The 11,337-nt window shown below is 42.6% G+C and overlaps 1 pseudogene; it reads right to left on the bottom strand.

The window, feature by feature from the left end:
* Positions 1 to 10,204: 10,204 nt before the first annotated feature.
* LOC124607761 lies at positions 10,205 to 10,322 on the bottom strand (annotated as a pseudogene).
* Between the last annotated feature and the right edge of the window lie 1,015 nt (positions 10,323 to 11,337).

Here is an 11,337-nt window from a genome sequence, read left to right on the forward strand (position 1 = left end):
GAGTTTTGCGGAGTTGCTCACATATATCGAGCGGCAGGCACTACAGGACGCGTTTTCCGCATTACGGAATGATTGTTGATAAAATTCCGAGATCGTTCGTTACAAGCAGTCAGGCAACCTAATTCTTTTCTCCTACATATATCTCGGAAAATGACCACCCGCCAGAGTAGCCGAGTGCGCTGATGCGCTGCTTCCTGGACTCGGGTAGGTGCGCCGACCCTGGATCGAATTTGCCTGGCGGATTAACGACGAGGGCCGGTATGTCGGCCAGTCTGGATGTAGTTTTTAGGCGGTTTTCCACATCCCGCGAGATGAATACCAGACTGGTACCCACATGCCGCCTCAGTTACACGACTCACAGACATTTGAACACGTTCGCATTATTTCATGGATTACACTAGACGCACAGCTGGGGTACACTACTTACGTTCCGGGGGTGGCAGGAAGGGCATCCGGCCACCATCTGCAACTAACACTGCCAAATCCGCAATAACACGGCCGACCCCGCGTTGCGCGGGACAAGGTACAAAGAAAGAAAGAAAGAAAATATCTCGGAAAACGACAAAGAAAGAAAAACAGCTTATATTAAGGTCTGGTGACATTTGTACGTGAGTAGAAGAGCAAAGAGGGCAAATCTTAGTGGTACCAGATGAGCCCTCCCGTACACGCCCTGAGCTGGCTTACGGTGAACAGACGCAGACGTAGGATTAACCACGTGACGGAAACGGCACGCCTGACCTCTAGCCGCGCAGCTCCGGCCAGCCCCCCTCATGGTAGATGACGTACTTCCGCACTAAATTGCCGACATTTGGCTGCTCCGGGGAAAACCCCCGGCTGCCTTCCTGTGGAGGGGTCGTGAGAGCGAAAAGGCGCATCTCCTCATCTGGTGTCTGCTTCCGGCAGGCGCTGTCACTTGTTTCCGCGCTATAACCTTGTTGCTGCGCCCATATTTCCTCCACAGCGTCACAGGTACATTTTCACCGACAGCCACGACTGTCTTCTGGTTTCACTGCAGCTGACTGTTCATCATTTTCTTGGATGTCTTGAAACGAATTGGGATTTAACTTAGTCACCTCCAATCTACCAGTGTTTGTTTATTGAATGCCGGTCTCTACATTCAATTTTAACCTGCGTGTTCTAAGATGCTCTGACCCCGGTTATGACACCCTGAAAACATTCATCTTTGAATGAAATCTGACTCATAAGTGAACGACAACGCCATCTTACTAACTTCATCTTGTATACTGTAGTGAGCATAAACTTACTCTCTGTGATTTTCATCCAAAGATAAATCTACTGCACCAGACGAAAGAGTGACCATAGGTGATTTGGGAATGCAGGTGCTTAGCGATACACGTACTAACACGCAGCATGAAAGGTGGCTTTCAATATATATTAAATATGAAAATGCTCAAATTATTCGGACAAAATGAAATATTCCTTGTAGGAATGATCCGTACAATGCAAATGGGCCTGCACACTTACCCTAAAACATCTAATAAACTGAAGTGAGCTCGTGTGGTAGCCAAATATCGACTTCGTCGCACTGCACACACGCTCCACTGCAACACTCTCATGCCTCATGGGCTGAAAATTTCATTTAAAATTAAAAGCAGTTTCTCTCTTTCTTATTTAACCGTAATGAAGCCAAATGTACTTCCCTTATGAGCGAGGTTCTTGTATGAGCAGCCGGCCGGAGTGGCCGAGCGGTTAAAGGCGCTACAGTCTGGAACCGCACGACCGCTACGGTCGCAGGTTCGAATCCTGCCTCGGGCATGGATGTGTGTGATGTCCTTAGGTTTGTTAGGTTTAAGTAGTTCTAAGTTCTAGGGGACTTATGACCACAGCAGTTGAGTCCCATAGTGCTCAGAGCCAGCCTTGTATGAGCACATGTGAGAAGTTCAGTAAAGATCGGAAGAGTGGAAAATAAATTTCCACAGAGTCATAAATTTTTCAAATACAGTATAAGCAGGTATTGTAAAGAAAATAAGTAAAAAGTCTCTTGTCTTACATGTAAGCGCCCTTCAATGGACCACGTGAACTCACGTGACCATAATTCAGAAAAGTAGAAAAATAATTCTATATACGTTTTAACGCCCATAACTCTTTTTAATGTCGCAAATCAGTGAGGTATAAGGCAGCTAGCAGGCCCAGATGACTGAAGAGAAAATGGATACTGATTCCCACGTGTTCCAATCAAGTTCTGAAACCGAAGGATCATCTAGCATTGACCACACGATGTAAGACTGCAAAGTTTCTGAAAACTCGCGCAAAGTATAATTATGCAAAGGCGCCACAAGGCAGTAACTATCTCAAGTGATCCTAGATTACGACACTTCCGTGTACCAATTTGAGTGTCGCAAGACGAAGCGTATATACCAAGCAGTTCGACACGTCCAAGCGTAAAGCAAAGCGTGTTCAAGGCAGCAAGCGGAAAACAGAAGTGCGCCCCATGACCAGCCGTGCGAGGCCTTCCTAATGGATTCTATGCGCACTTGCTTAAGACAAGCTTTTGCGATCCTCAATGGAAGATAAAGCTACTCTAGCAGAGGGAAGAGTGACATCTGTTACAAAAGTCAAGGGCATCAGGGGGCGGTACTAATTGTGAGGAGAGTTTCAGCCCGTCCCCAAAAGATATTCAATCACTGATCAAGCCTTTAAGTGCCTCTGATTTAGTAATTCAGTAAGAGACGGGTAAGGACTCTGAAAGTGACAAGTATGGAGTAGATAAACACAAACATTACCTCGAAAAGAAAGTTTTCATAAATTAGCATCACAGTTCACAAATTTTGTGTTTAGGGCATCTGAGAACATCCCTTGATGGTTACAAAAAATTATAAAGAGAGAGTAAATAGGGTAAACTAAATACAGTTTTCATTCATCAGCTTGTGTCTGAATCGTACATTTAGTGTTTATTCTCATTTTAAAATGGCTCTGAGCACTATGGGACTCAACTGCTGAGGTCATTAGTCCCCTAGAACTTAGAACTAGTTAAACCTAACTAACCTAAGGACATCACAAACATCCATGCCCGAGGCAGGATTCGAACCTGCGACCGTAGCGGTCTTGCGGTTCCAGACTGCAGCGCCTTTAACTGCACGGCCACTATTCTCATTTTAGGCTAATGGAAGTTGGACATGACCTTTTCACGCAATAAGCGGGTTGGAAGGCGTAGTTACGATTGTAATGAGAATAAAAATTGACTAAGTTTATCACGCGGTAAGGGGAATGGTTGGTAGATGGACCATGGATTTTTTTCCTCTGATTTCAAGGATGACCGAGATGAATAACTAATGAATGGCGACTAAATTATTATACTTAGAAAACATGCAGGAGCAACATGCATGGGAATTGAATGAGAATTGTAAGCTAGTTTAATCTTGTGTAATGTGTTTAATTAAGGTAATTTTTATTTACTTTATTTACCTAATCTGAATAGGTCTTATAGAAGATGGGATATCAAATGATTTATGTTGGAAATAACTTCGAATGGTGTATTTCAGATGAATGTAGAAATTTGCTAACGCAAGATTCAAGAAAAAACAGGAGACGATACACATAGATTCTGTAAGAGTCAGTGCAGCTGATGATGGATCCACCGAGGGAAAATTCCATAATGCCATAGTGCATAATTTGAAATTGACGTGTTCTGTGACGTATTCAGTTTCGCCCAATACTTATTTACTAACTTTGTTTTTGTAGAGCTGTGTCCAGATGTACGAGCCGGTCGCTGTGGCCGAGCGGTTCTAGGTGCTTCAGTCCGGAACCGCGCTGCTGCTGCGGTCACAGGTTCGAATCCTGCCTCGGGCATGGATGTGTGCGATGTCCTTAGGTTAGTTAGGTTTTAGTAGTTCTAAGTCTAGGAGACTGATGACCTCAGATGTTAAGTCCCATAGTACTTAGAGCCATTTGAACCATTTTTTTCCAGATGTACGTGAGTAATCAACTTATGGTACAATATCGTTGATCGTTTATCATTTTGCCTATCCGCATCTTTTAATGGATGTGTTTAGTATATTCACCAATGGTGGAAGCAGACGAGCGACTGTCTGGGGTCATATTAAGGTGTGTATACATTAGGCAGTCCCACAGCTCATCAGCCGGTAGCGAGCACGTTGTTCTCAAGTGTGTTTGTTGCTCGCGACCACCTTAAGAAACAATAAGTATATTCCTCAAGGCGCTTAACTCATATCACCAAATTAATGATTTATAAAACGCTTGTAGGATCAGTGATTACATACCCCTTGTAAACTTGGTCATAAACATTAAAAGATAGTGATAGATGCCATTGATAAGAAGGTACTTCAAAGAATCATTGGCACATCCTGTGAAACAGGAAGATGGAGGAGGAGATACATCATCAGCTGTGCAACATTTATACAGATCCGCATACTAGAACAACTGTGAAATAATACTAGTCCACGGGGTTAGAAGACGAGACTAACCGAGAACCAAATGGCAGGATGGAGTCGGAGGGACTGCTGAAAATTGACTGTATAGGATGGATAGTTTGAGCAATGGATCTTTATAAATGGGGGAGAATCGTTGAAGAGGCCACTGTTCATACTGGACTGCTGACTCACAGAAGAAAAAGAAGAAGAAGAAGACGAGAAAAGTATTATCCATATAAGGAAACGAGAGACCAGGTTGTAGCAGGGACCAAGTCGGTCAGGTGTCCACGTACAATCACGACTCAGTTCAAATGGTTCAAATGGCTCTGAACACTATGGGACTTAACTGCTGAGGTCATCAGTTCCCTAGAACTTAGAACTACTTAAACCTAACTAACCTAAGGACGTCACACACATCCATGCCCGAGGCAGGATTCGAACCTGCGACCGTAGCGGTCGCGCGGTTCCAGACTGTAGCGCCTAGAACCGCTTGGCCACCCCGGCCGGCACACGACTCAGTTGCAAGTAGCATTCGCCAGTTGTTACCTTGTAGTTACAAGGTTAGAAATGGATCTTGGAAATTTCTGTGACCTTTCGCCGATGAAGTCATTAAATTTATTGACGATGAGAAGGAGATTTAGTGTCGGGTCGTACAAGCCAAATATTTAAGTTGAGTATACGGCAAAAGGGAAACGATGATGAATGGAGTGGAATTCACATACAGAGGGATTCCGTGATGGGTTTACAAAGTTTCGCGGATGACGGAGAGGGGTAAATGTATCTATTTGAGGTAAGGGGTCCTGGTCAGGAAACGACCAAGTCGAAAGATCAGCAAAAATCGTTCTGATATCTCTGACAGTGGAGTACATGTATCAGTGCTGTTGTTAGTAAGAGTGTAGGGTAGGCGACGTCAGAGGTGATAGTACGAACCAGAAAAAGTATTCCAGTACACATGGACCCTAACACGCATATCTTAAGCGCAGGATTGAAAAGCATCATTTATTGTTGTTAAACTAATGCACATTTCTCGTGTTGGATAAAGTGTATCGCAACACACCTAGTGCATATTGTTATAACGATTCCTTTGGGTCAACTTTTAGGCTGAGGCATGCCGCAGTTGATGCGACAGGACATTGAGAGTGAAACACTAGCGGAATGAAACCCCACAGATAAGGGTCAAGGTGTCCTGAGAATTGGCAAATGGCCAATACAGGTTAAGGTGGTTGGAGTCACTTGTATTGTCCGCATGAAAGTGGAAGACCGGGCACAGGTCCAGCAGTACCTTCGTGGCGGAGCCAATTACCCTGGAACAATACGATCGAAGGCGGCCGACACATTAAAAAGGCGAGTTCCAGCTGGGGAAAGATGGCCTGTGCCCCCTTAGAGAAAAGTGACCTGAAAGCTTTAGTCAACTATGGAGGAATTCGGCGAAGCAGAGGGCAGCAATTTGGCTCGTGACAAAGAAACATTCTGCAAGGTAGATATCTCTTAATTATCTTAAAATACCTGGCAAAAGTACGCTAAAAGAACTCTAGCTACGCAGGTGGTCAGCAGATTGCCACCAAGGAACGAAGTTACTTTTCTTCCTTAATTATTTACCCATGACTACAGGAAACCACCTGGCACCTAAAAAGACCACTGAATGCAGCCTATAATGTAACGTCAGAATGACTTAAAATTTATGTTGATTTTTTCGAGAGGAAAATGGTGGAAAAAGAGCTTACCGGATGTGATGTTTTTGTCTGTTTTTGGTGGGAGATTTTTAACAATAAATTAATCACGCAACTGGCAGAAAAAGGACTGACAGGTGAAATTTTCTAAGCGCGTAAAGCAGGATTCTTAGTTCTAACTTTGATAAACTCGAGGATCTGAGCTCCAGACGCGGAACGAGAAATGAGTCTGGCTTCTGAGGCGGTACGAGCAGGGTGACTGACTTCAAAGGCAGCTCTCCTTTGCAGCGGAGACTGATGGCGTCCAATTTAGAGTTCAAAGCAGAAAACTTCTAGATGTGCATTGATGACCGCCAGCCACGCCATCAGTGGTCTGCCCACATTACATCAATGATTATGGTGAGAGTAACTTGCAGCACCAGCACGGTAGGGTGAACGGAATTCAGTGATTCAACATCATCTTCTGTTTGTCTTGCCGAGAGTACTGTCACAGTTGCACAAAAAATTTCATTTCGTCTTTCGACCTACACGGTCACTGTTGTTTATGCATAGACAAGCTACGATAAATTCATTAGGAAATAAAGTGTTGTGTATCAAATTCCAATTTTCCACCAGTAAACTTTGCCAGCTATTATTTGAATTATCTCAATTTCACCTTCATCGATGTTTAATTGTGCACCAGATAATTTCATGTTTTGCTTTCTTATTTTTTTTGCATTTAAACTTTTGTAACAAATTTAGAGTTGCGAAAACCATGCTTATCATTAACGCAGTTAGTAAAGCCTCTGTCGTGAACTGTTTTTGAAATAAAATACTGTGAGTAACCCAACTCTTATGGGAGGATCTCTCCCACAGTTAATTCTGACACAGACTGTTTTTCACAGATTAGAGTTTCACAATTAGCACTTCCTCATCTTCGCTATCGTGAAACAAGCATTTACTACTGAACAAGGTCAATATCTCTTACGATATCCATTTTAGAGCCCTTATATACTGGGCATTTTTCTATTGTTTTGATCCATAGTACCTCCTCGAGAAATATGGGATTCAGACAGCGCGTAGTAGAGGAGATGCGTTTCAGAGTATCTAAGATGATCAAGTGCTCATAGCTCTTACAGTATGCTGCTTTTCTTGTTTTGGTCCATACAGCCACCATATCCCACGATCTTAGCAACAACAGCACCAGCACAAGCATTTCACAATCAGAGGTATCAGAACGATTTTGCCTTACAACTCTGGACTCGGTATTTTCCAGACAAGGATCCCTAACCTCAGATTGATACATTTACCCTTCTATGACCCCTGAAAGTTTTAACTTCATCATGGAATCAATTGTATATGTCCAAAGTAGAAGAAGAAAAAGAAGATGAAGAAGATAAAGGAAAAGGATAAGGCACACTGTATACATCCCATTGACCATATAAATTATTGTGTTACTACGCAGCAGTGTCTTACATTTTATAAACAATAGAAATCCTACGCGAAATCTTCACACCTTTTGTCACACAGGAGTTAAAAGCTAACAAAAAACCTCTGTCAGTGGGGTTTTGTTTATAAAAGTAATCATGATAAACGAGTCGCCATGTGCTTGAACGGGACGATACAGTTCCGGAGAAAGCCGTACTATAATTTTACAAAAAAAATGAAGCATCATAATTAAAGGCGCCAGTGGTTCATTCAAATACAACGTGGCTTCGTGTCCAGTGCATGTACACGGTGAACAGACTACGAGGAACATTGTTAAAAGTGTTTGTGAATGCTTAATTGTTGTGCTTTGCAGCACAGTGGCGCATACGTGCAGCGAGTGACAGAGGTCGGTTACAAGCTGTGGTGGTTCAAAGGGAGAACGCAACTGGTCCATTACACGTCCTCAAAGAGCGACTCCTTCGAGACAACGGGAGATGCAACAGACTTGGCTAGCTTGCTTAGATTGTTGTTGTTGTTGTTGTGGTCTTCAGTCCTGAGACTGGTTTGTTGCAGCTCTCCATGCTACTCTATCCTGTGCAAGCTTCTTCATCTCCCAGTACCTACTGCAACCTACATCCTTCTGAATCTGCTTAGTGTATTGATCTCTCGGTCTCCCTCTACGACTTTTACCCTCCACGCTGCCCTCCAATGCTAAATTTGTGATCCCTTGATGCCTCAAACCATGTCCTACCAACCGATCCCTTCTTCTAGTCAAGTTGTGCCACAAACTTCTCTTCTCCCCAATCCTATTCAATACCTCCTCATTAGTTACGTGATCTACCCACCTTATCTTCAGCATTCTTCTGTAGCACCACATTTCGAAAGCTTCTATTCTCTTCTTGTCCAAACTGGTTATCGTCCATGTTTCACTTCCATACATGGCTACACTCCATACAAATACTTTCAGAAACGACTTCCTGACACTTAAATCTATACTCGATGTTAACAAATTTCTCTTCTTCAGAAACGATTTCCTTGCCATTGCCAGTCTACATTTTATATCCTCTCTACTTCGACCATCATCAGTTATTTTACTCCCTAAATAGCAAAACTCCTTTACTACTTTAAGTGTCTCATTTCCTAATCTAATCCCCTCAGCATCACCCGATTTAATTTGACTACATTCAATTATCCTCGTTTTGCTTTTGTTGATGTTCATCTTATATCCTCCTTTCAAGACACTGTCCATTCCGTTCAACTGCTCTTCCAAGTCCTTTGCTGTCTCTGACAGAATTACAATGTCATCGGCGAACCTCAAAGTTTTTACTTCTTCTCCATGAATTTTAATACCTACTCCGAATTTTTCTTTTGTTTCCTTTACTGCTTGCTCAATATACAGATTGAATAACACCGGGGAGAGGCTACAACCCTGTCTCACTCCTTTCCCAACCACTGCTTCCCTTTCATGCCCCTCGACTCTTATAACTGCCATCTGGTTTCTGTACAAATTGTAAATAGCCTTTCGCTCCCTGTATTTTACCCCTGCCACCTTCAGAATTTGTAAGAGAGTATTCCAGTTAACGTTGTCAAAAGCTTTCTCTAAGTCTACAAATGCTAGAAACGTAGGTTTGCCTTTTCTTAATCTTTCTTCTAAGATACGTCGTAAGGTTAGTACTGCCTCACGTGTTCCAACATTTCTACGGAATCCAAACTGATCTTCCCCGAGGTCCGCTTCTACCAGTTTTTCCATTCGTCTGTAAAGAATTCGCGTTAGTATTTGGCAGCTGTGACTTATTAAACTGATAGTTCGGTAATTTTCACATCTGTCAACACCTGCTTTCTTTGGGATTGGAATTATTATATTCTTCTTGAAGTCTGAGGGTATTTCGCCTGTCTCATACATCTTGCTCACCAGATGGTAGAGTTTTGTCATGACTGGCTCTCCCAAGATAGATTAGATGGATGACAGATTAGTAACCCAAAGTCACAGAATTAGACTCCGGTCATACTACTGTTTGAATTGCTCGTTACACTGTAGCTGATTTTGCTCTCAGTTTCGAGAAAGAAGAACGCATGGCACGTGCTTTTAGATCCATGAGTCATTTGTTATTTTATGTATTTAATGACATTTTCCTCTATACAAAGGTTTTTCCAACATAACAAATACCCGGAAATTCTTACATTTGTTGCATAAGATCTTCAGGAAACCAAACAAAAAATACAATCATTACAAGAAATAGCCCAGAGTATTGTCCTTAAAATATCTTTAGAGAAAACAGAAATAATGTTAACGGAATCGCGACTAGTGAACAAATTTGGAATTGCAGAACACGACATAAAAATTGTTGAAAAGTTTAGATACTTGGGAGAAATAGCAACACACAACCTGAATGAGAAACCATAATGGCAGAGTAGAATAAACAAATTGATTAAAACACATCAGTTACCTGGAACACATATAACACAAAATAACTCTCAATAGCCACAAAACTGAACCACTACAAAAGAGTCACACAGACACAAATAATATATGCTTAAAGCACACCTTCAGGCCACGAGTGGCCTACCGGGACCATCCGACCGCCGTGTCATCTTCAGTGGAGGATGCGGATAGGAGGGGCGTGGGGTCAGCACACCGCTCTCCCGGTCGTAAGATGGTATTCTTGACAGAAGCCGCTACTGTTCGGTCGAGTAGCTCCTCAATTGGCATCACGAGGCTGAGTGCACCCCGAAAAATGGCAACAGCGCATGGCGGCCTGGATGGGCACCCATCCAATTGCCGACCACGCCCGACAGCGCTTAACTTCGGTGATCTCACGGGAACCGGTGTATCCACTGCGGCAAGGCCGTTGCCTAAATAACATATGCTAGCGAAATTATATTTGAAACAACCAACACTGTAGCAATAGATGGATTACTCAAAAAAGAAAGAGTGTAGTCAGAACATATAGAAATAAAAAATACTAAAAAGGAGTAGTTTGGAGAATAGCTTCAAATGAAAAAAAGAAACTGAACCAATGAGAAGTACAATAAAATGAAACGGATCTCTTTCCTAGGGCATCGATGAGGATGTCAGAAAATAGAATTAGCAGGAGAATAACAGAGAAGTTATGGAACAGTAAGAGCGACATTAGATGAATCGCAGAGATCAAAGTGGACATGAACAAATTACAGATTACGATGGAGGATTTAAAAGGCAAGACATGTGGGCTCAAGACGCTTCAGGACTAACGTATCACACTAACAATGAAAATTAACAAACAGAGAATGGGAAGGTTGGTTTCAGATGAGGAGAGAAGGACACCCTCTGAAAGACTGAAAAGATATTGGACCAATAAAAAACAAAAGGACCTAAATCATAATATGGACTAAAGTGGTCCATTGTAGGCCATAAAATAAAAAAAACCATAAGATCTTAATTTATCTCCTCAGGATGTCTGCAGGTGTCTCGATCTTGTATATCTCCTTCCTTTTCTTTCCCTCCGGTTCCCACTGCAGGATCGTTTCCGGCATATTGGCTTCCTCCGTTCATCTTAGATGCCTGTACCATCGTAATTGCCTTCTATCCATCTCGTCATGTGTTCTTTCTCTTTCATCCATTCTCATTGTTACACTATTGGCCATTAAAATTGCTACACCACGAAGATGACGTGCTACAGACGTGAAATGTAACTGACAAGAAGAAGATGCTGTGATATGCAAATGATTAGCTTTTCAGAGCATTCACAAAAGGTTGGCGCCGGTGGCGACACCTACAACGTGCTGACATGAGGAAAGTTTCCAACCGATTTCTCATACACAAACAGCAGTTGACCGGCGTTGCCTGGTGAAACGTTGTTGTGATGCCTCGTGTAAGGAGGAGAAACGCG

The sequence above is a fragment of the Schistocerca americana genome, chromosome 3 (assembly GCF_021461395.2).
Source record: "Schistocerca americana isolate TAMUIC-IGC-003095 chromosome 3, iqSchAmer2.1, whole genome shotgun sequence".
In the NCBI taxonomy this organism is placed as follows: Eukaryota; Metazoa; Arthropoda; class Insecta; order Orthoptera; family Acrididae; genus Schistocerca; species Schistocerca americana.